The following is a 22,876-nucleotide window of genomic DNA, read 5'->3' on the forward strand; positions in this document are numbered from 1 at the left end:
TATTAACTATTAACTACTAACTACTAACTACTATCTACTAACTACTAACTACAAACTAACTACTAACAACTGACTACTAACTACTAACTACTAACTAACTACTAACAACTGACTACTAACTACTAACTACTAACTACTAACTACTAACTACTAACTACTAACTACTAACTACTAACTACTAACTACTAACTACTAACTAACTACTAACAACTAACTTCTAACTACTAACTACTAACTACTAACTATTAACTACTAACTACTAACTACTATCTACTAACTGATATCTACTGACTACTAACTACTAACTACTAACTACTAACTACTGACTACTAACTACTAACTACTAACTACTAACTACTAACTACCAACTACTAACTACTAATTACTATCTACTAACTACTAACTACTAACTATTAACTACCAACTACTAACTACTATCTACTAACTACTAACTACTGACTACTAACTACTAACTACTAAATACTGACTACTAACTACTAACTACTAACTACTAACTACTAACTACCAACTACTAACTACTAACTAACTACTAACAACTAACTTCTAACTACTAACTACTAACTACTAACTATTAACTACTAACTACTATCTACTAACTGATATCTACTGACTACTAACTACTAACTACTAACTACTGACTACTAATTACTAACTACTAACTACTAACTACTAACTACTAACTACTAACTACTAACTACTAATTACTATCTACTAACTACTAACTACTAACTATTAACTACTAACTACTAACTACTATCTACTAACTATTAACTATTAACTACTAACTACTAACTACTATCTACTAACTACTAACTACTGACTACTAACTACTAACTACTAACTACTGACTACTAACTACTAACTACTAACTACTAACGACCAACTACTAACTACAAACTACAAACTAACTACTAACAACTGACTACTAACTACTAACTACTAACTACTAACTACTGACTAACTGCTAACAAATAAATATTAACTACTATCTAACGACTAACTACTGACTACTAACTACTAATTACTAACTACTAACTACTAACTACTAACTACTAACTACTAACTACTAACTACTAACTGCTAACTACTAACTACTAGCTACTAACTACTAACTACTAACTACTAACTACTAACTACTAACTACTAACTACTAACTACTAACTACTAACTACTAACTACTAACTACTAACTACTAACTACTAACTACTAACTACTAACTACTAACTACTAACTACTAACTACTAACTACTAACTACTAACTACCAACCAATAACTGCTAATTACTATCTACTAACTACTAACTACTAACTATTAACTACTAACTACTATCTACTATCTACTAACTACTAACTATTAACTACTAACTACTAAATACTATCTACTAACTAATAACTAGTGACTACTAACTACTAATTACTAACTACTAGCTACTAACTACTAACTACTAACTACTAACTACTAACTACTAACTACTAACTACTAACTACTAACTACTAACTACTAACTACTAACTACTAACTACTAACTACTAACTACTAACTACTAACTACTAACTACTAACTACTAACTACTAACTACTAACTACTAACTACTAACTACTAACTACTAACTACTAACTACTAACTACTAACAAATAACTACGAACTACCAACTACTAACTACCAATTACTATCTAATAACTACTAACTACTAACTACTAACTACTAACTACTAACTACTAACTACTAACTACTAACTACTAACTACTAACTACTGACTACTAACTACTAACTACTAACTATTAACTACTAACTACTAACTACTATCTACTAACTACAAACTATTAACTATTAACTACTAACTACTCTCTACTAACTACTAACTACTGACTACTAACTACTAACTACTAACTACTGACTACTAACTACTAACTACTAACTACTGACTACTAACTACTAACTACTAACTACCAACCAATAACTGCTAATTACTATCTACTAACTACTAACTACTAACTATTAACTACTAACTACTATCTACTATCTACTAACTACTAACTACTAACTACTAACTACCAACCAATAACTGCTAATTACTATCTACTAACTACTAACTACTAACTATTAACTACTAACTACTAAATACTATCTACTAACTAATAACTAGTGACTACTAACTACAAACTAACTACTAACAACTGACTACTAACTACTAACTACTAACTAACTACTAACAACTGACTACTAACTACTAACTACTAACTACTAACTACTAACTACCAACTAATAACTACTAATTACTATCCACTAACTACTAACTACTAACTACTAACTACTAACTACTAACTACTATCTACTAACTACTAACTACTAACTACTAACTACTAACTACTAACTACTAACTACTAACTACTGACTACTAACTACTAACTATTAACTACAAACTACTAACTACTATCTACTAACTACTGACTACTAACTACTAACTACTAAGTACTAACTACTAATAGTACTAATAGTTACTAATAAGTACTAATAGTTAGTAGTTAGTAGTTAGTAGATAGTAATTAGTAGTTATTAGTTGGTAGTTAGTAGTTAGTAGTTAGTAGTTAGTAGTTAGTAGTTAGTAGTTAGTAGTTAGTAGTCAGTAGTTAGTAGTTAGTAGTTAGTAGTTAGTAGACAGTAGTTAGTAGTTAGTAGTTAGTAGTCAGTAGTTAGTAGTTAGTAGATAGTAGTTAGTAGTTAGTAGTTAATAGTTAGTAGTTAGTAGATAGTAGTTAGTAGTTAGTAGTTAATAGTTAGTAGTTAGTAGTCAGTAGTTAGTAGTTAGTAGTTAGTAGTTAGTAGTTAGTAGTTAGTAGTTAATAGTTAGTAGTTAGTAGTTAGTAGTTAGTAGTTAATAGTTAGTAATTAGTAGTTAGTAGTTAATAGTTAGTAGTTAGTGGTTAGTAGTTAGTAGTTAGTAGTTAGTAGTTAGTAGTTAATAGTTAGTAGTTAGTAGTTAGTAGTCAGTAGTTAGTAGTTAGTTAGTAGTTAATATTTATTTGTTAGCAGTTAGTCAGTAGTTAGTATTTAGTAGTTAGTAGTTAGTAGTCAGTTGTTAGTAGTTAGTTTGTAGTTAGTAGTCAGTAGTTGGTAGTTAGTACTTAGTAGTTAGTAGTTAGTAGTCAGTAGTTAGTAGATAGTAGTAAGGAGTTAGTAGTTAATAGTTAGTAGTTAGTAGTTAGTAGTTAGTAGTTAGTAGTTAGTAGTTAGTAGTTAGTAGTTAGTAGTTAGTAGTTAGTAGTTAGTAGTTAGTAGTTAGTAGTTAGTAGTTAGTAGTTAGTAGTTAGTAGTTAGTAGTTAGTGGATAGTAATTAGTAGTTATTAGTTGGTAGTTAGTGGTTAGTAGTTAGTAGTTAGTAGTTAGTAGTCAGTTGTTAGTAGTTAGTTAGTAGTTAGTAGTTAGTAGTCAGTTGTTAGTAGTTAGTTTGTAGTTAGTAGTCAGTAGTTAGTAGTCACTAGTTAGTAGTTGGTAGATAGTAGTTAGTAGTTAGTAGTTAATAGTTAGTAACTAACTACTAACTGCTAACTACTAATTACTATCTACTAACTACTAACTACTAACTATTAACTACTAACTACTAACTACTATCTACTAACTATTAACTATTAACTACTAACTACTAACTACTATCTACTAACTACTAACTACTGACTACTAACTACTAACTACTAACTACTGACTACTAACTACTAACTACTAACTACTAACGACCAACTACTAACTACAAACTACAAACTAACTACTAACAACTGACTACTAACTACTAACTACTAACTACTAACTACTGACTAACTGCTAACAAATAAATATTAACTACTATCTAACGACTAACTACTGACTACTAACTACTAATTACTAACTACTAACTACTAACTACTAACTACTAACTACTAACTACTAACTACTAACTGCTAACTACTAACTACTAGCTACTAACTACTAACTACTAACTACTAACTACTAACTACTAACTACTAACTACTAACTACTAACTACTAACTACTAACTACTAACTACTAACTACTAACTACTAACTACTAACTACTAACTACTAACTACTAACTACTAACTACTAACTACTAACAAATAACTACGAACTACCAACTACTAACTACCAATTACTATCTAATAACTACTAACTACTAACTACTAACTACTAACTACTAACTACTAACTACTAACTACTAACTACTATCTACTAACTACTAACTACTGACTACTAACTACTAACTACTAACTACTGACTACTAACTACTAACTATTAACTACTAACTACTAACTACTATCTACTAACTACAAACAATTAACTATTAACTACTAACTACTCTCTGCTAACTACTAACTACTGACTACTAACTACTAACTACTAACTACTGACTACTAACTACTAACTACTAACTACTGACTACTAACTACTAACTACTAACTACTAACTACTAACTACTAACTACCAACCAATAACTGCTAATTACTATCTACTAACTACTAACTACTAACTATTAACTACTAACTACTATCTACTATCTACTAACTACTAACTATTAACTACTAACTACTAAATACTATCTACTAACTAATAACTAGTGACTACTAACTACAAACTAACTACTAACAACTGACTACTAACTACTAACTACTAACTAACTACTAACAACTGACTACTAACTACTAACTACTAACTACTAACTACTAACTACCAACTAATAACTACTAATTACTATCCACTAACTACTAACTACTAACTACTAACTACTAACTACTAACTACTAACTACTAACTACTAACTACTAACTACTATCTACTAACTACTAACTACTAACTACTAACTACTAACTACTAACTACTAACTACTAACTACTGACTACTAACTACTAACTATTAGCTACTAACTACTAACTACTATCTACTAACTACTGACTACTAACTACTAACTACTAAGTACTAACTACTAATAGTACTAATAGTTACTAATAAGTACTAATAGTTAGTAGTTAGTAGTTAGTAGATAGTAATTAGTAGTTATTAGTTGGTAGTTAGTAGTTAGTAGTTAGTAGTTAGTAGTTAGTAGTTAGTAGTTAGTAGTTAGTAGTTAGTAGTCAGTAGTTAGTAGTTAGTAGTTAGTAGTTAGTAGACAGTAGTTAGTAGTTAGTAGTTAGTAGTCAGTAGTTAGTAGTTAGTAGATAGTAGTTAGTAGTTAGTAGTTAATAGTTAGTAGTTAGTAGATAGTAGTTAGTAGTTAGTAGTTAATAGTTAGTAGTTAGTAGTCAGTAGTTAGTAGTTAGTAGTTAGTAGTTAGTAGTTAGTAGTTAGTAGTTAATAGTTAGTAGTTAGTAGTTAGTAGTTAATAGTTAGTAGTTAGTAGTTAGTAGTTAATAGTTAGTAGTTAGTGGTTAGTAGTTAGTAGTTAGTAGTTAGTAGTTAGTAGTTAATAGTTAGTAGTTAGTAGTTAGTAGTCAGTAGTTAGTAGTTAGTTAGTAGTTAATATTTATTTGTTAGCAGTTAGTCAGTAGTTAGTATTTAGTAGTTAGTAGTTAGTAGTCAGTTGTTAGTAGTTAGTTTGTAGTTAGTAGTCAGTAGTTGGTAGTTAGTACTTAGTAGTTAGTAGTTAGTAGTCAGTAGTTAGTAGATAGTAGTAAGGAGTTAGTAGTTAATAGTTAGTAGTTAGTAGTTAGTAGTTAGTAGTTAGTAGTTAGTAGTTAGTAGTTAGTAGTTAGTAGTTAGTAGTTAGTAGTTAGTAGTTAGTAGTTAGTAGTTAGTAGTTAGTAGTTAGTGGATAGTAATTAGTAGTTATTAGTTGGTAGTTAGTGGTTAGTAGTTAGTAGTTAGTAGTTAGTAGTCAGTTGTTAGTAGTTAGTTAGTAGTTAGTAGTTAGTAGTCAGTTGTTAGTAGTTAGTTTGTAGTTAGTAGTCAGTAGTTAGTAGTCACTAGTTAGTAGTTAGTAGATAGTAGTTAGTAGTTAGTAGTTAATAGTTAGTAGTTAGTAGATAGTAGTTAGTAGTTAGTAGTTAATAGTTAGTAATTAGTAGTTAGTAGATAGTAATTAGTAGTTATTAGTTGGTAGTTAGTAGTTAGTAGTTAGTAGTTAGTAGTTAGTAGTCAGTAGTTAGTAGTTAGTAGTCAGTAGTTAGTAGTTAGTAGTTAGTAGTCAGTAGTTAGTAGTTAGCAGAGAGTAGTTAGTAGCTAGTAGTTAATAGTTAGTAGTTAGTAGATAGTAGTTAGTAGTTAGTAGTTAATAGTTAGTAGTTAGTAGTCAGTAGTTAGTAGTTAGTAGTCAGTAGTCAGTAGTTAGTAGTTAGTAGATAGTAGTTAGTAGTTAGTAGTTAATGGTTAGTAGTTAGTAGTTAGTAGTTAGTAGTTAGTAGTTATTAGATAGTAATTAGTAGTTAGTAGTTGGTAGTTAGTAGTTATTTGTCAGTAGTTAGTAGTTAGTAGTTAGTAGTTAGTAGTTAGTAGTTAGTAGTTAGTAGTTAGTTGTTAGTAGTTAGTAGTTAGTAGTTAGTAGTTAGTAGTTAGTAGTTAGTAGTTAGTAGTTAGTAGTTAGTAGTTAGTAGTTAGTAGTTAGTAGTTAGTAGTTAGTAGTTAGTAGTTAGTAGTTAGTAGTTAGTAGTTAGTAGTTAGTAGTTAGTAGTTAGTAGTTAGTAGTTAGTAGTTAGTAGTTAGTACTTAGTAGTTAGTAGTTAGTAGTTAGTAGTCAGTAGTTAGTAGTTAGATAGTAGTTAATATTTATTTGTTAGCAGTTAGTCAGTAGTTAGTAGTTAGTAGTTAGTAGTCAGTAGTTAGTAGTTAGTTTGTAGTTAGTAGTTAGTAGTTGGTAGTTAGTAGTTAGTAGTTAGTAGTTAGTAGTCATTAGTTAGTAGTTAGTAGTTAGTAGTCAGTAGTTAGTAGTTAGTAGATAGTAGTTAGTAGTTAGTAGTTAGTAGTTAGTAGTTAGTAGTTAGTTGTTAGTAGTTAGTAGTTAGTAGTTAGTAGTTAGTAGTTAGTAGTTAGTAGTTAGTAGTTAGTAGTTAGTAGTTAGTAGTTAGTAGTTAGTAGTTAGTAGTTAGTAGTTAGTAGTTAGTAGTTAGTAGTTAGCAGTTAGTAGTTAGTAATTAGTAGTTATTAGTTGGTAGTTAGTAGTTAGTAGTTAGTAGTTAGTAGTTAGGAGTCAGTAGTTAGTAGTTAGTAGTCAGTAGTTAGTAGTTAGTAGTTAGTAGTCAGTAGTTAGTAGTTAGCAGAGAGTAGTTAGTAGCTAGTAGTTAATAGTTAGTAGTTAGTAGATAGTAGTTAGTAGTTAGTAGTTAATAGTTAGTAGTTAGTAGTCAGTAGTTAGTAGTTAGTAGTCAGTAGTCAGTAGTTAGTAGTTAGTAGATAGTAGTTAGTAGTTAGTAGTTAATGGTTAGTAGTTAGTAGTTAGTAGTTAGTAGTTAGTAGTTATTAGATAGTAATTAGTAGTTAGTAGTTGGTAGTTAGTAGTTATTTGTTAGTAGTTAGTAGTTAGTAGTTAGTAGTTAGTAGTTAGTAGTTAGTAGTTAGTAGTTAGTTGTTAGTAGTTAGTAGTTAGTAGTTAGTAGTTAGTAGTTAGTAGTTAGTAGTTAGTAGTTAGTAGTTAGTAGTTAGTAGTTAGTAGTTAGTAGTTAGTAGTTAGTAGTTAGTAGTTAGTAGTTAGTAGTTAGTAGTTAGTAGTTAGTAGTTAGTAGTTAGTAGTTAGTAGTTAGTAGTTAGTAGTTAGTAGTTAGTACTTAGTAGTTAGTAGTTAGTAGTTAGTAGTCAGTAGTTAGTAGTTAGATAGTAGTTAATATTTATTTGTTAGCAGTTAGTCAGTAGTTAGTAGTTAGTAGTTAGTAGTCAGTAGTTAGTAGTTAGTTTGTAGTTAGTAGTTAGTAGTTGGTAGTTAGTAGTTAGTAGTTAGTAGTTAGTAGTCATTAGTTAGTAGTTAGTAGTTAGTAGTCAGTAGTTAGTAGTTAGTAGATAGTAGTTAGTAGTTAGTAGTTAGTAGTTAGTAGTTAGTAGTTAGTTGTTAGTAGTTAGTAGTTAGTAGTTAGTAGTTAGTAGTTAGTAGTTAGTAGTTAGTAGTTAGTAGTTAGTAGTTAGTAGTTAGTAGTTAGTAGTTAGTAGTTAGTAGTTAGTAGTTAGTAGTTAGTAGTTAGCAGTTAGTAGTTAGTAGTTAGTAGTTAGTAGTTAGTAGTTAGTAGTTAGTAGTTAGTAGTTAGTAGTTAGTAGTTAGTAGTTAGTAGTTAGTAGTTAGTAGTTAGTAGTTAGTAGTTAGTAGTTAGTAGTTAGTAGTTAGTAGTTAGTAGTTAGTAGTTAGTAGTTAGTAGTTAGTAGTTAGTAGTTAGTAGTCAGTAGTTAGTAGTTAGATAGTAGTTAATATTTATTTGTTAGCAGTTAGTCAGTAGTTAGTAGTTAGTAGTTAGTAGTTAGTAGTCAGTAGTTAGTAGTTAGTTTGTAGTTAGTAGTTAGTAGTTGGTAGTTAGTAGTTAGTAGTTAGTAGTTAGTAGTCATTAGTTAGTAGTTAGTAGTTAGTAGTCAGTAGTTAGTAGTTAGTAGATAGTAGTTAGTAGTTAGTAGTTAATAGTTAATAGTTAGTAGATAGTAGTTAGTAGTTAGTAGTTAGTAGTTGGTAGTTAGTAGTTAGTAGTTAGTAGTTAGTAGTTAGTAGTAAGTAGTTAGTAGTCAGTAGTTAGTAGTTAGTAGTTAGTAGTCAGTAGATATCAGTTAGTAGATAGTAGTTAGTAGTTAGTAGTTAATAGTTAGTAGTTAGTAGTTAGAAGTTAGTTGTTAGTAGTTAGTTAGTAGTTAGTAGTTAGTAGTTAGTAGTTGCTAGTTAGTAGTTAGTAGTTAGTAGTTAGTAGTTAGTAGTTAGTAGTCAGTATTTAGTAGTTAGTAGTTAGTAGTCAGTAGTTAGTAGTTAGTAGATAGTAGTTAGTAGTTAGTAGTTAATAGTTAGTAGTTAATAGTTAGTAGATAGTAATTAGTAGTTAGTAGTTGGTAGTTGGTAGTTAGTAGTTAGTAGTTAGTAGTTAGTAGTTAGTAGTTAGTAGTTAGTAGTTAGTAGTCAGTAGTTAGTAGTTAGTAGTTAGTAGTCAGTAGATATCAGTTAGTAGATAGTAGTTAGTAGTTAGTAGTTAATAGTTAGTAGTTAGTAGTTAGTAGTTAGAAGTTAGTTGTTAGTAGTTAGTTAGTAGTTAGTAGTTAGTAGTTAGTAGTTAGTAGTTAGTAGTTAGTAGTTAGTAGTTAGTAGTTAGTAGTTAGTAGTTAGTAGTTAGTAGTTAGTAGTTAGTAGTTAGTAGTCAGTTGTTAGTAGTTAGTTAGTAGTTAGTAGTTAGTAGTCAGTTGTTAGTAGTTAGTTTGTAGTTAGTAGTCAGTAGTTAGTAGTCAGTATTTAGTAGTTATTAGTTAGTAGTCAGTAGTTAGTAGTCAGTAGATATTTGTTAGTAGTTAGTAGTTAATAGTTAGTAGTTAGTAAATAGTAGTTAGTAGTTAGTAGTTAATAGTTAGTTGTTAGAAGTTAGTAGATAGTAATTAGTAGTTAGTAGTTGGTAGTTAGTAGTTAGTAGTTAGTAGTTAGTAGTTAGTAGTTAGTAGTTAGTAGTCAGTAGTTAGTAGTTAGTAGTTAGTAGTCAGTAGATATCAGTTAGTAGATAGTAGTTAGTAGTTAGTTGTTAATAGTTAGTAGTTAGTAGTTAGTAGTTAGAAGTTAGTTGTTAGTAGTTAGTTAGTAGTTAGTAGTTAGTAGTTAGTAGTTAGTAGTTAGTAGTTAGTAGTTAGTAGTTAGTAGTTAGTAGTTAGTAGTTAGTAGTTAGTAGTTAGTAGTCAGTTGTTATTAGTTAGTTTGTAGTTAGTAGTCAGTAGTTAGTAGTCAGTATTTAGTAGTTAGTAGTTAGTAGTCAGTAGTTAGTAGTTAGTAGATAGTAGTTAGTAGTTAGTAGTTAATAGTTAGTAGTTAGTAGTTAGTAGTTAGTAGTTAGTAGTTAGTAGTCAGTAGTTAGTAGTTAGTAGTTAGTAGTCAGTAGATATCAGTTAGTAGATAGTAGTTAGCAGTTAGTAGTTAATTGTTAGTAGTTAGTAGTTAGTAGTTAGAAGTTAGTTGTTAGTAGTTAGTTAGTAGTTAGTAGTTAGTAGTTAGTAGTTAGTAGGTAGTAGTTAGTAGTTAGTAGTTAGTAGTTAGTAGTTAGTAGTTAGTAGTTAGTTGTTAGTAGTCAGTTGTTAGTAGTTAGTTAGTAGTTAGTAGTTAGTAGGCAGTTGTTAGTAGTTAGTTTGTAGTTAGTAGTCAGTAGTTAGTAGTCAGTATTTAGTAGTTAGTAGTTAGTAGTCAGAAGTTAGTAGTTAGTAGATAGTAGTTAGTAGTTAGTAGTTAATAGTTAGTAGTTAGTAGATAGTAGTTAGTAGTCAGTAGTTAGTAGTTAGTAGTTAGTAGTCAGTAGATATCAGTTAGTAGATAGTAGTTAGTAGTTAGTAGTTAATAGTTAGTAGTTAGTAGTTAGTAGTTAGAAGTTAGTTGTTAGTAGTTAGTTAGTAGTTAGTAGTTAGTAGTTGGTAGTTAGTAGTTAGTATTTAGTAGTTAGTAGTTAGTAGTCAGTATTTAGTAGTTAGTAGTTAGTAGTCAGTAGTTAGTAGTTAGTAGATAGTAGTTAGTAGTTAGTAGTTAATAGTTAGTAGTTAGTAGTTAGTAGATAGTAATTAGTAGTTAGTAGTTGGTAGTTAGTAGTTAGTAGTTAGTAGTTAGTAGTTAGTAGTTAGTAGTTAGTAGTTAGTAGTTAGTAGTTAGTAGTTAGTAGTCAGTAGTTAGTAGTTAGTAGTTGGGTAGTCAGTAGATATCAGTTAGTAGATAGTAGTTAGTAGTTAGTAGTTAATAGTTAGTAGTTAGTAGTTAGTAGTTAGAAGTTAGTTGTTAGTAGTTAGTTAGTAGTTAGTAGTTAGTAGTTAGTAGTTAGTAGTTAGCAGTTAGTAGTTAGTAGTTAGTAGTTAGTAGTTAGTAGTTAGTAGTTAGTAGTCAGTTGTTAGTAGTTAGTTAGTAGTTAGTAGTTAGTAGGCAGTTGTTAGTAGTTAGTTTGTAGTTAGTAGTCAGTAGTTAGTAGTCAGTATTTAGTAGTTAGTAGTTAGTAGTCAGTAGTTAGTAGTTAGTAGATAGTAGTTAGTAGTTAGTAGTTAATAGTTAGTAGTTAGTAGATAGTAGTTAGTAGTCAGTAGTTAGTAGTTAGTAGTTAGTAGTCAGTAGATATCAGTTAGTAGATAGTAGTTAGTAGTTAGTAGTTAATAGTTAGTAGTTGGTAGTTAGTAGTTAGAAGTTAGTTGTTAGTAGTTAGTTAGTAGTTAGTAGTTAGTAGTTGGTAGTTAGTAGTTAGTATTTAGTAGTTAGTAGTTAGTAGTCAGTATTTAGTAGTTAGTAGTTAGTAGTCAGTAGTTAGTAGTTAGTAGATAGTAGTTAGTAGTTAGTAGTTAATAGTTAGTAGTTAGTAGTTAGTAGATAGTAATTAGTAGTTAGTAGTTGGTAGTTAGTAGTTAGTAGTTAGTAGTTAGTAGTTAGTAGTTAGTATTTAGTAGTTAGTAGTTAGTAGTTAGTAGTCAGTAGTTAGTAGTTAGTAGTTGGGTAGTCAGTAGATATCAGTTAGTAGATAGTAGTTAGTAGTTAGTAGTTAATAGTTAGTAGTTAGTAGTTAGTAGTTAGTAGTTAGTAGTTAGTAGTTAGTAGTTAGTAGTTAGTAGTTAGTAGTCAGTTGTTAGTAGTTAGTTAGTAGTTAGTAGTTAGTAGTCAGTTGTTAGTAGTCAGTTTGTATTTAGTAGTCAGTAGTTAGTAGTCAGTATTTAGTAGTTAGTAGTTAGTAGTCAGTAGTTAGTAGTTAGTAGATAGTAGTTAGTAGTTAGTAGTTAATAGTTAGTAGTTAGTAGATAGTAGTTAGTAGTTAGTAGTTAATAGTTAGTAGTTAGTAGTAAGTAGATAGTAATTAGTAGTTATTAGTTGGTAGTCAGTAGATAGTAGTTAGTAGTTAGTAGTTAATAGTTAGTAGTTAGTAGCTAGAAGTTAGTTGTTAGTAGTTAGTTAGTAGTTAATAGTTAGTAGTTAGTAGTTAGTAGTTAGAAGTTAGTTGTTAGTAGCTAGTAGTTAGTAGTTAGTAGTTAGCAGTTAGTAGTTAGCAGTTAGTAGTTAGTAGTTAGTAGTTAGTAGTCAGTTGTTAGTAGTTAGTTAGTAGTTAGTAGTTAGTAGTCAGTTGTTAGTAGTTAGTTTGTAGTTAGTAGTCAGTAGTTAGTAGTCACTAGTTAGTAGTTAGTAGATAGAAGTTAGCAGTTAGTAGTTAATAATTAGTAGTTAGTAGATAGTAGTTAGTAGTTAGTAGTTAATAGTTAGTAGTTAGTAGTTAGTAGATAGTAATTAGTAGTTAGTAGTTAGTAGTCAGTAGTTAGTAGTTAGTAGTTAGTAGTTAGTAGTTAGTAGTTAGTAGTCAGTAGATATCAGTTAGTAGATAGTAGTTAGTAGTTAGTAGTTAATAGTTAGTAGTTAGTAGTTTGTAGTTAGAAGTTAGTTGTTAGTAGTTAGTTAGTAGTTAGTAGTTAGTAGTTGGTAGTTAGTAGTTAGTAGTTAGTAGTTAGTAGTTAGTAGTTAGTAGTTAGTAGTTAGTAGTTAGTAGTCAGTTGTTAGTAGTTAGTTAGTAGTTAGTAGTTAGTAGTCAGTTGTTAGTAGTTAGTTTGTAGTTAGTAGTCAGTAGTTAGTAGTCACTAGTTAGTAGTTAGTAGATAGTAGTTAGTAGTTAGTAGTTAATAGTTAGTAGTTAGTAGATAGTAGTTAGTAGTTAGTAGTTAATAGTTAGTAGTTAGTAGTTATTAGTTAGTAGATAGTAATTAGTAGTTATTAGTTGGTAGTTAGTAGTTAGTAGTTAGTAGTTAGTAGTTAGTAGTTAGTAGTTAGTAGTCAGTAGTTAGTAGTTAGTAGCTAGTAGTCAGTAGTTAGTAGTTAGTAGTTAGTAGTTAGTAGTTAGTAGTTAGTAGTTAGTAGAGAGTAGTTAGTAGTTAGTAGTTAATAGTTAGTAGTGAGTAGATAGTAGTTAGTAGTTAGTAGTTAATAGTTAGTAGTTAGTAGTCAGTAGTTAGTAGTTAGTTGTTAGTAGTCAGTAGTTAGTAGTTAGTAGATAGTAGTTAGTAGTTAGTAGTTAATGGTTAGTAGTTAGTAGTTAGTAGTTAGTAGTTAGTAGTTATTAGATAGTAATTAGTAGTTAGTAGTTGGTAGTTAGTAGTTATTTGTTAGTAGTTAGTAGTTAGTAGTTAGTAGTTAGTAGTTAGTAGTTAGTAGTTAGTAGTTAGTAGTTAGTAGTTAGTAGTTAGTAGTTAGTAGTTAGTAGTTAGTAGTTAGTAGTTAGTAGTTAGTAGTTAGTAGTTAGTAGTTAGTAGTTAGTAGTTAGTAGTCAGTAGTTAGTAGTTAGTAGTTAGTAGTTAGTAGTTAGTAGTTAGTAGTTAGTAGTTAGTAGTTAGTAGTTAGTAGTTAGTAGTTAGTAGTTAGTAGTTAGTAGTTAGTAGTTAGTAGTAAGTAGTCAGTAGTTAGTAGTTAGATAGTAGTTAATATTTATTTTTTAGCAGTTAGCAGTAGTTAGTAGTTAGTCGTTAGTAGTTAGTAGTCAGTTGTTAGTAGTTAGTTTGTAGTTAGTAGTTAGTAGTTGGTAGTTAGTAGTTAGTAGTTAGTAGTTAGTAGTCAGTAGTTAGTAGTTAGTAGTTAGTAGTCAGTAGTTAGTAGTTAGTAGATAGTAGTTAGTAGTTAGTAGTTAATAGTTAATAGTTAGTAGATAGTAGTTAGTAGTTAGTATTTAATAGTTAGTAGTTAGTAGATAGTAATTAGTAGTTAGTAGTTGGTAGTTAGTAGTTAGTAGTTAGTAGTTAGTAGTTAGTAGTTAGTAGTTAGTAGTTAGTAGTTAGTAGTTAGTAGTTAGTAGTTAGTAGTTAGTAGTTAGTAGTTAGTAGTTAGTAGTTAGTTGGAGTCAGGCATGACTTCCAAAAAGAAATATTTAATATTTGAAAGACTTTATTCAGAAAAAGACTGAAATACTCTTTCCTGATTGGATAAAAATGATATATTATTTTATCCTCCTTTCCCTCTATGTGTTTACCCATCTACCCTCTCTCAGCAGAAGAGAAAGTAATTTAGTCAGTACCAGTTACCATCCTGATATAATAATAGAGTATGTTTCTCTCTCTCTACTCCGCTCTTGTTTTGTATTGAGATAAACGTTAGACCGTAGCATTGGGGCCCGTGCACCGTCTACTGAAGCTCAGATAGAAGAGTAACAGACTAGAGGAATAGAACTTTAGTTAGTCAGGTAAGCCTTAAGATTAACTAGTATTCTTGAGACAACCATAAGACAGTTCAGGAAGTACCCTAACAAAGGTAGCTCTAGAACACGTCTTATCTGGTGCGACCAGTGCTGAACTAAATTGGGTAAACAATTATAATTTCTGAGGGATATAACAAAAACTATTGTTGGAAAAACAGAACGGATTAAAATTCAAAGAATAACAAATGGCTTCCAAATTTGATACACAATCAAACCATAATAACGAATTAACACCTTTTGTTATCGCAAATGATTGTCCACAAGAAAATACAGAATTAATTTACAGAATAATCCTAAATTTGAAGAGAAACCTCTTCAAAGAGACAGATCATATACAACAAATAAAAATCAACCGCAACCATTTGACACACTATCTACCAGTAATACTACTGAATAGTGATAGATACAACAGAAACTATACATTTGTATTAACAAATGAAAATAACAACAGAAGAACATATTTTAATTTCCAAAATGAAACAACATTATCGGAAATGCTAAAAATATTTTTAGAAAGACATGAAGAATCACAGGATAGAACAAAACAAACAGCAATAACATCGACAACATACAACATAATAAGAAACACAAGTGGATATCTCAATGAAAGTCGTCAACAGGTACAGTCTGTGAATGACAGATTAAGATTTGACATCAAAAACTATAATAATTGGCTGACAAAAATAATAGAAATAAAACCAGAAATAAAAACAGCATCAATGGATATCATAAAAATAGTATCTGAATTTACTTTCCTCTTTTGGTTAGACAATTTTGAACATATAAACGAAAAACGAATACAGTTCGGAGAGACATATCCTGACGAAATAGGATACCTCTGTGATGAACTCAAAAATATTTGGGATAAAGGATATTGTTCAGAAAATTTTGAAAGTACTTTACAGATCAGTTCAGACAGTATTAATTTCATTGAAGGACTAGAAAATTACGTGAAAATACTGGATCAAGGACAATCAGGATCATCATCATTCAATATAACAAAAAGTTCAACATCAACGTCAACACCAAAAGATACACAACTGAGCAACAATTCACAAGTAAAACAAAAATCAACAATAAAACCAGATAAACTATTAACATCAAATTTATTCGGAAACAACAATAATACAATAGAAGATGTAGAGAATTCTGATTCAGATGAAAGAGAAATTAGATCTGACAATCAATTTCCACCATCGGTAAACCAAAACAGACGAAAATACCAAAACAAGGACGAAATTAACAGCAACAGAATGTACATCAACTCGGTAGATAACAAATATAGAAACCAAGAACAAAATTGGGGACAGCAACAATATAATTATGAAGACTTAAAAAACGAAATTACACAAACAGTAACAACACATACTAATAAATTAATAAATAACCTAGAAGAAAAATATCATCGAATGAGCCGAAACATGGAAAAAAGACAAGAAGAAGCACTAGAAATGGTAATTAACAAATTGGATAGAACTCTTGAAAACCTACAAGGACAAAATAACTATAGAACGGAATACGAAAATCCATTACATAACAGAAATCAAGAAAATCCTTTTCACAACAGAAACTATGAACATATAACAAATGAGAACATACAAAATACTGATAGACGTAGTAATCAACAACAAGGAAATCAAAATAGAAGAACAAATTCAATCACAACAGAAGAAAGGGAAACAACAGTAGTAGAACCACCTTTACCATTTTATAAACAATTAACATCAATGAGCATAAACGAAGATCCTCAAATTGAACAAAACATTAGCAGCGGTTCAGTACCAACAACAATAAGACCATTCGATGGAACAGATCCAGCATATACTGTTGAAGAATATTTAAATAGCATTGTCGCTGCTATGATATTCAGCAGTGGCATTGAACCGGTAAATAAACCAGGACATCACCAATGTAAAGTAAAAAGAGCAGCGTTAATACTACATACTTTACAGGGACCTGCACAAAAATGGTATTCGACACTTCCAAGTGAAACAAAATTAGATTGGGAAACATTTTGCAAAGAATTTTCAGATATGTTTGATTCGGAAAAATCAAAACAACAAGCAAAAAACATATTACAACAATTACAAAAACATACAAACGAATCACTAAGATCATTAGCATTAAGAATAGAAACTCTTGTCAAAACTGCCTATTCTCTATACACAGAAGATTACAGAAATAGTGTTATGAACCAAACGTTCATAAGATGCTTAGACAACGAATTAAAAAACGCAGCATTAAAGAAACATGCAAACCACAAACAAACTCCACGAGAACCTGAAATGCCATTCAAAACATTAGTAGAGAAAATAGACCAAATGGATCTAACAAGAACAATAACTAATAATCACAAAAGATTATATGAAGTAAACCAGAGTACAACAAATATTAATGAAGATCTAAAACAAATGAATATAGCCTGTAATAATATAAATGAACTTAATCAAAACGACTTAGAACAATTCGAAGGAACAATATGCAATGTTCTAAACGGAATTAACAATACATATGACAAAAAGAATTTTAAAGGAAGACCAAAGTTTGCACTGTTTTGTAGCTATTGTAGCTCACATGGACACACAAAGGGAAGATGTTTCAAGAGACCACGTCGAGATAGTGTTACAAGACCGAAAGAAAGATCATTTTAGAGTCACATGAGAAACAATCAAAACTTACCAAATAGAAGAATTGACTCAAATAACGTCAATGGCAGACAACTACCACCGACATCACCAATATATAACAACCCCAGAAGTCGGACACCATACAGATCACATTCAAGAAATAACTACCATAATAGAAATTCCAGAGATAGTAGAAACAATCAAGGATATCAAAGATCAAATAATTATAATAACAGAAGTACTAGTTATAACAGGAATAACTACAATAGAAACAGAAGCAACAGTTATCATAGAAGCAACAGCTATAACAAATATAATAATAATAATAATAATAATAATAATAATAACAGATCAAATTCAAGATACAATGACAGAAATAATTCAAGACAACAATCACCTTATAATAGTAACAAAAACAATAATAATAATAATAATAATCGACAAAGATACAACAGTAGAGATTCAAATAGAAACGATAACTATAGACAACGTTCTAATAGTAATAATAGAAATCATTCAAATAACAATAGCAGAGATAATAGAGGATACTCATACCAACGAGAACAAAATAACAGACATTATTCAAAAGAACGGAGAAATGATGGAAACAACAATAGCAAAAACAGAATAAATAGCGTAGGACAAGAAAAATCAAATAACGATCCACCAGGAATCGACGAATATGAGTACACATCAGAGTCCTCAGACGAAGATCAAGAAATACTAGATAAATTTTACAATGCCAATGAAGATACATGCAATACTGTAATAAATACATTAGAAAGCAACCCAACATGGATATTACCAATGTATCAATATCAGAAATTTGAACAGGACTTTACAAAACAAAAACCTATGTTAGAAATAGATTTTCTATTGGATTCAGGAGCAACATTAAACCTACTAAATGAAGATACATGGAATGAAATCAAATACAATAACCCAGAAATGATCTTGGACAAAGCAAACAAAACACTAACAGCTGCAAATAATACAAAAATAGACACATTCGGAACAGTAACAATGAATTTAACACCAGACAGAATTTCTAACAATAGAAACAAACCACAAAACAATTTTTGCATTCACTTCTATGTAACACAATGCAATCATAATATACTGGGCACACCATTCTTCAAAGAATATATCGAGACGATAAATGCTAATACCAACAAACTAACATTAAAAACAAATACAAATTTAGACAACGATATTATATTCTACATGAATAGTACTAAAGGTTATCCTTACTACTCTCGATTATACACAATCATTAATAGAGAAACAATCTATATAGAACCAAATCAACAGAAAAACATAACATTTCCAATACCAATATTTAAACAAATGAAACACTCAAATGATAAAACAATACAGAAATCAAAATTCTATTTCGAACCAATAAACAAATATCATAACGTATCATTTACAGACATAAAGGATTTTTCTTCAGACGAAGAATACTTTATGGACATACTATTGATCAACAAAAATAGACACCGAATAACAATAAATACAGGACTCATTGGTTTCATGAACAGAAATATTAGCTTCAAAAAACAAGATAACGAACTATACCAAACAAACTCTATCGACTTATTCCAAGCACTATACCATCTGACATACGAAAATGAAAACGATATCGATGAAATATTAAACATACAAGAAAACGAAACTATTGAACAAGTCGCAACATTTGAAAGAAAACCAAACTTCAAATGCAAATTTAATATTAACAAATATTCAGAACAAGAAAAAGAATTCATAACAATGTTTGATTTTCAACACTCACACTTAACACAAGAAGAATTTGAAAAAGTAGTAAAAATCATATTAGACTATAGACAAGTCTACGCAACAACAAAATTTGACGTAGGAAAAACAAAAGTAAAATTGAACTTACCAATAAAAAAAGATGCAATATTCAAAAAACAAAGAATAAGTAAAGTACCTATACATCTTCGAGAACGAATACAAAAACTATTAGATGTTCTCAAAAAATATGACATAATTGCACCTGTAAATAAAGAACAACTATCAACAGGAAATACATTCACAAACCCGGTAATAATACTACGAAAAGGAGAATCTTTAAAGATTGTACTAGACGCAAGATATTTGAACAGCATGATAGATGAATCAAAGTGCAACTGGCCAATTGAACCAGTTGATGTAGCTTTAACAAGAATAAACGGAACAATATTCACAACAGCAGATCTTAATAGTGCATATAACCAAATACCATTAGACGAAGAATCGATGAGATATACACATTTCACAATTGGAAACGAACAATATTGTTTTAAAAGATTATTCTACGGAATATCAATCGGACCAGCAGCATTTGCATCAATACTAACACATTTCCTTTACACTTTGATCAGAAAAGGAACAGTTATCACTTACGTAGACGATATCTTTATACAAACAAATTCTTATGACCAAATGTTTGAAACACTAATCGAATATCATAAAGTACTGCTTAAAGAAAATCTCAAAGCAGCACCCGATAAAACATACTTCATGTTAAAGAAAGTAAAATTCTTAGGTCACATTATCGAAGACAAAAAAGTAAAACCACTTACATCACGAATTGATGGATTCGAAAAACTGGAACCTCCAACAAGTATGAAAGCTTTACAACGATACCTCGGAACAATAAATTTCTTAGCCAAATACGTCTATGGAATGCAACCAATATTACAACCATTATACAATCTATTACACAAAGAAAATGATTTCAAATGGACTAAAGAACACCAAAAAATATTTGAACAAATGAAAAAAACAATAACACATAACCTAGAATTAACAATACCAGATACAACAAAACCATTTTACATTATAACAGATGCGTCCAACACAGGCATTGGAGCAGCATTACTGCAACAACATCCAACTGAAAAGAAAATGCGATTAATATCAGCAAATTCTAGACTTTTCACACCGATTGAAATGAGACTATCTACACTAATTAGAGAATGTTCAGCGATCATTTTCGCACTCACAGAATACGAATTCTTACTAACAGGTTCAAATCACCCAATTATTTTATTTACAGATCATAAGCCAATCATTTACCTTTTTACACAAAAGAATAAACCAAACCATAGAGTTTACAGATTTCAATTGATACTAATGAAATTTCCTAACTTACATATTATATGGACTGAAGGAAAAAACCTAGCTTTACCAGATCTACTCAGTAGAACAATAGATGAAGAACATTTTACAAAAACACGTGATATTACAGTGGAAATACCTGAAAACATAAAATTCTTCTTTGCAAAATCACCATTTGCAAATAACCTAGAATGCAAATACAGCATTTGCAACAATACAAACAACGATAACAAAGACACAACACATTATCCAGTTCTAGCCAATATACACAACAACTAATTTGAAATTAACATTGATAAAAACGAATACCATCCAATATCATATGAAAAATATAATACCGAAACCAAAACAAATTTAGTACCGAAATATAAACCAAAAACAAAAAACTGGCAATCACCAATTGTTGAAAAAGATGACTTAATCATAGAGAAAAACCAAAAAGGACCATACATAACTCATCATGACGATGACTATCTTAGATTTATCAACAATGTAAAACAAGAACAAAATTTCGACCATGCAAAAATGACAGATATTTTCTATGATAAAAAAACAAAAGTAACAGAAGAGTTGATTAAAGAAACACAAATAATAGATCCAGTTCTTCATAAAGTCAAAATGTGGAAGAAAAATAACAATAAACCACATTCAGTAACAATGGACATACGCGGAAATAAAGGACTATTCGCGTATTACAGAAAGTTTAAATCAATTACAATTGACGAAAAAACTAACATAATGAAAATGATTATTCGAATAAGAAAACAAACAATACAAAGAATCTGTTTACCACTAACATTACTATTATGTGTTTTTTACGAAAACCATTGCGTAGATACAGTTGGTCACACGGGACTTGAAAAAACAAAAAGAAACATAATGGAAAAATATTACTTCCCAAACTTAACAACTTGGATCAAGATACTGATCGCAGACTGCATACAATGTCAAACAAACAAAGTTTTCGCTAACACAAAAACAAAAAGTAAGCAAGAACAATTAGCACCTACAAAAACATACTTTAATGAAATGATTATGATAGACACAAAAGGTTCAATACATCCTACATCTGAAGGAAATAATTTTATCTTTGTGATAGTAGACGCATTCTCACATTACGTAACAATAATGTGTGCGCCTCAGAACAATGCACACTATGCAGTTACAGCATTATTTGAACATTGGTTTATGAAATTCGGACTACCCGAAGAAATTCGTTCCGATAACGGATCGGAATATATAAATACAGAATTAACACACCTTTGTAATTACTTTGAAATCAAATTTAAACCAAGCACAACATATGCACCCTGGACAAACGGATTAGTGGAAGGAACTAATAGAATAATTGGACAATTTATCAGAACATTACTCAACGAAAAGTACCAAAACTGGTCTAGAAAAGCAAAATTCTTTCCGTATGCATATAATACGCAATACCAGACAAGATTAGGCATGTCACCTTATGAAGTTGTTTTCAACCAAAAACCAAGAAAACCAACAAAGATTAAACTTGGAACAACTACAGACGAGATGGGAAACTGTAACCCAACAAGAACAAGCGCATGCAAAACACAACCCGCACATACTCACTTAGATAAACAATTTAGTCACCCAAAAATAGCAAAACTACAAAACGGAACGTTCGCAAAATGGTTTCTTGACAAAGAAAAACATTATAATGATACATATTAAACCATAACAAAAATATTACGAAACAGAAAAAGGTTAACTGATGAATTAAATTCAAGGTTCAGAACAGCGAAACCACTTGATAAAAACACATTCGTCTTGATCACAAATCAACAACAGATAGACGGAGTATCAAAGAAACTATTACCTCTAAAAACAGGACCATATGTAATTGTTGATAAACCCACAGAAACAACATACATACTGAAGGACAATACTAATAAACACATTACAATACATAGAAATCATATTGTACCATACTTTCCGAAAGAAAAACATTTTAAACTAGAATTAGAAAATTACTTACTGACAAATGAAATTCCAATCTTAAAACAACCCAATACTCAACAAAAATCCAAGAATTATATACAACCTGATGAGATCATACGATCTCACAGTTACAATCTTCGAAAGAAGAAAATAACAATTCCCAAACCTTAGTAACAATCCACTCGAGAAAATTTTACTATAAATAATAATAATAATAATAATATTACTAATACAACTAATAATGCCATAGTACCGTAAATTCCTACTAAACAACTAGTGCAATAGACTAAACCAGCCTACAAATACTTATTCAGCTGGCACAGTAATATCATTGCAGACACAGCGATATCACAGTTAAACTGCTATAAATTATTCATTTCACTAGTTCCACCTTCAATTTGTGTTCAGTATTCCACCAATATACATAGTATGTTCAGTATTTATAGAAGACACACAAATCCCCCCTAACCCGACCCTGTGTGTCAAAAATCCCAACCCCCAACCCAATTAAAACAGATATAACAAATGTACACATAAATTGAAATCGAATAAATAATACAGATAAAAATAATACAAACATATACTAAAAGGTGCTCAAATTCAACTAACCTCTAACCCATGAAAATTATACAAGCTAACTAATTGTAACCTTATCATCTAAACTGATGTAAAACCCATATGATTTGAACAAATACTGATTCTAACAAATGATTTCAACAAATGCTATATCATCACCGTTAACACCGTTAACACCTTTTAGTAACATGGACAAACATTTATAAAAGACAAAAAGGGAAAAGACACATAAAAAGTTGTAACCGT

Source organism: Convolutriloba macropyga, chromosome 15 (assembly GCF_964194025.1).
Source record: "Convolutriloba macropyga chromosome 15, txConMacr16.3, whole genome shotgun sequence".
Taxonomy (NCBI): domain Eukaryota; kingdom Metazoa; phylum Xenacoelomorpha; order Acoela; family Convolutidae; genus Convolutriloba; species Convolutriloba macropyga.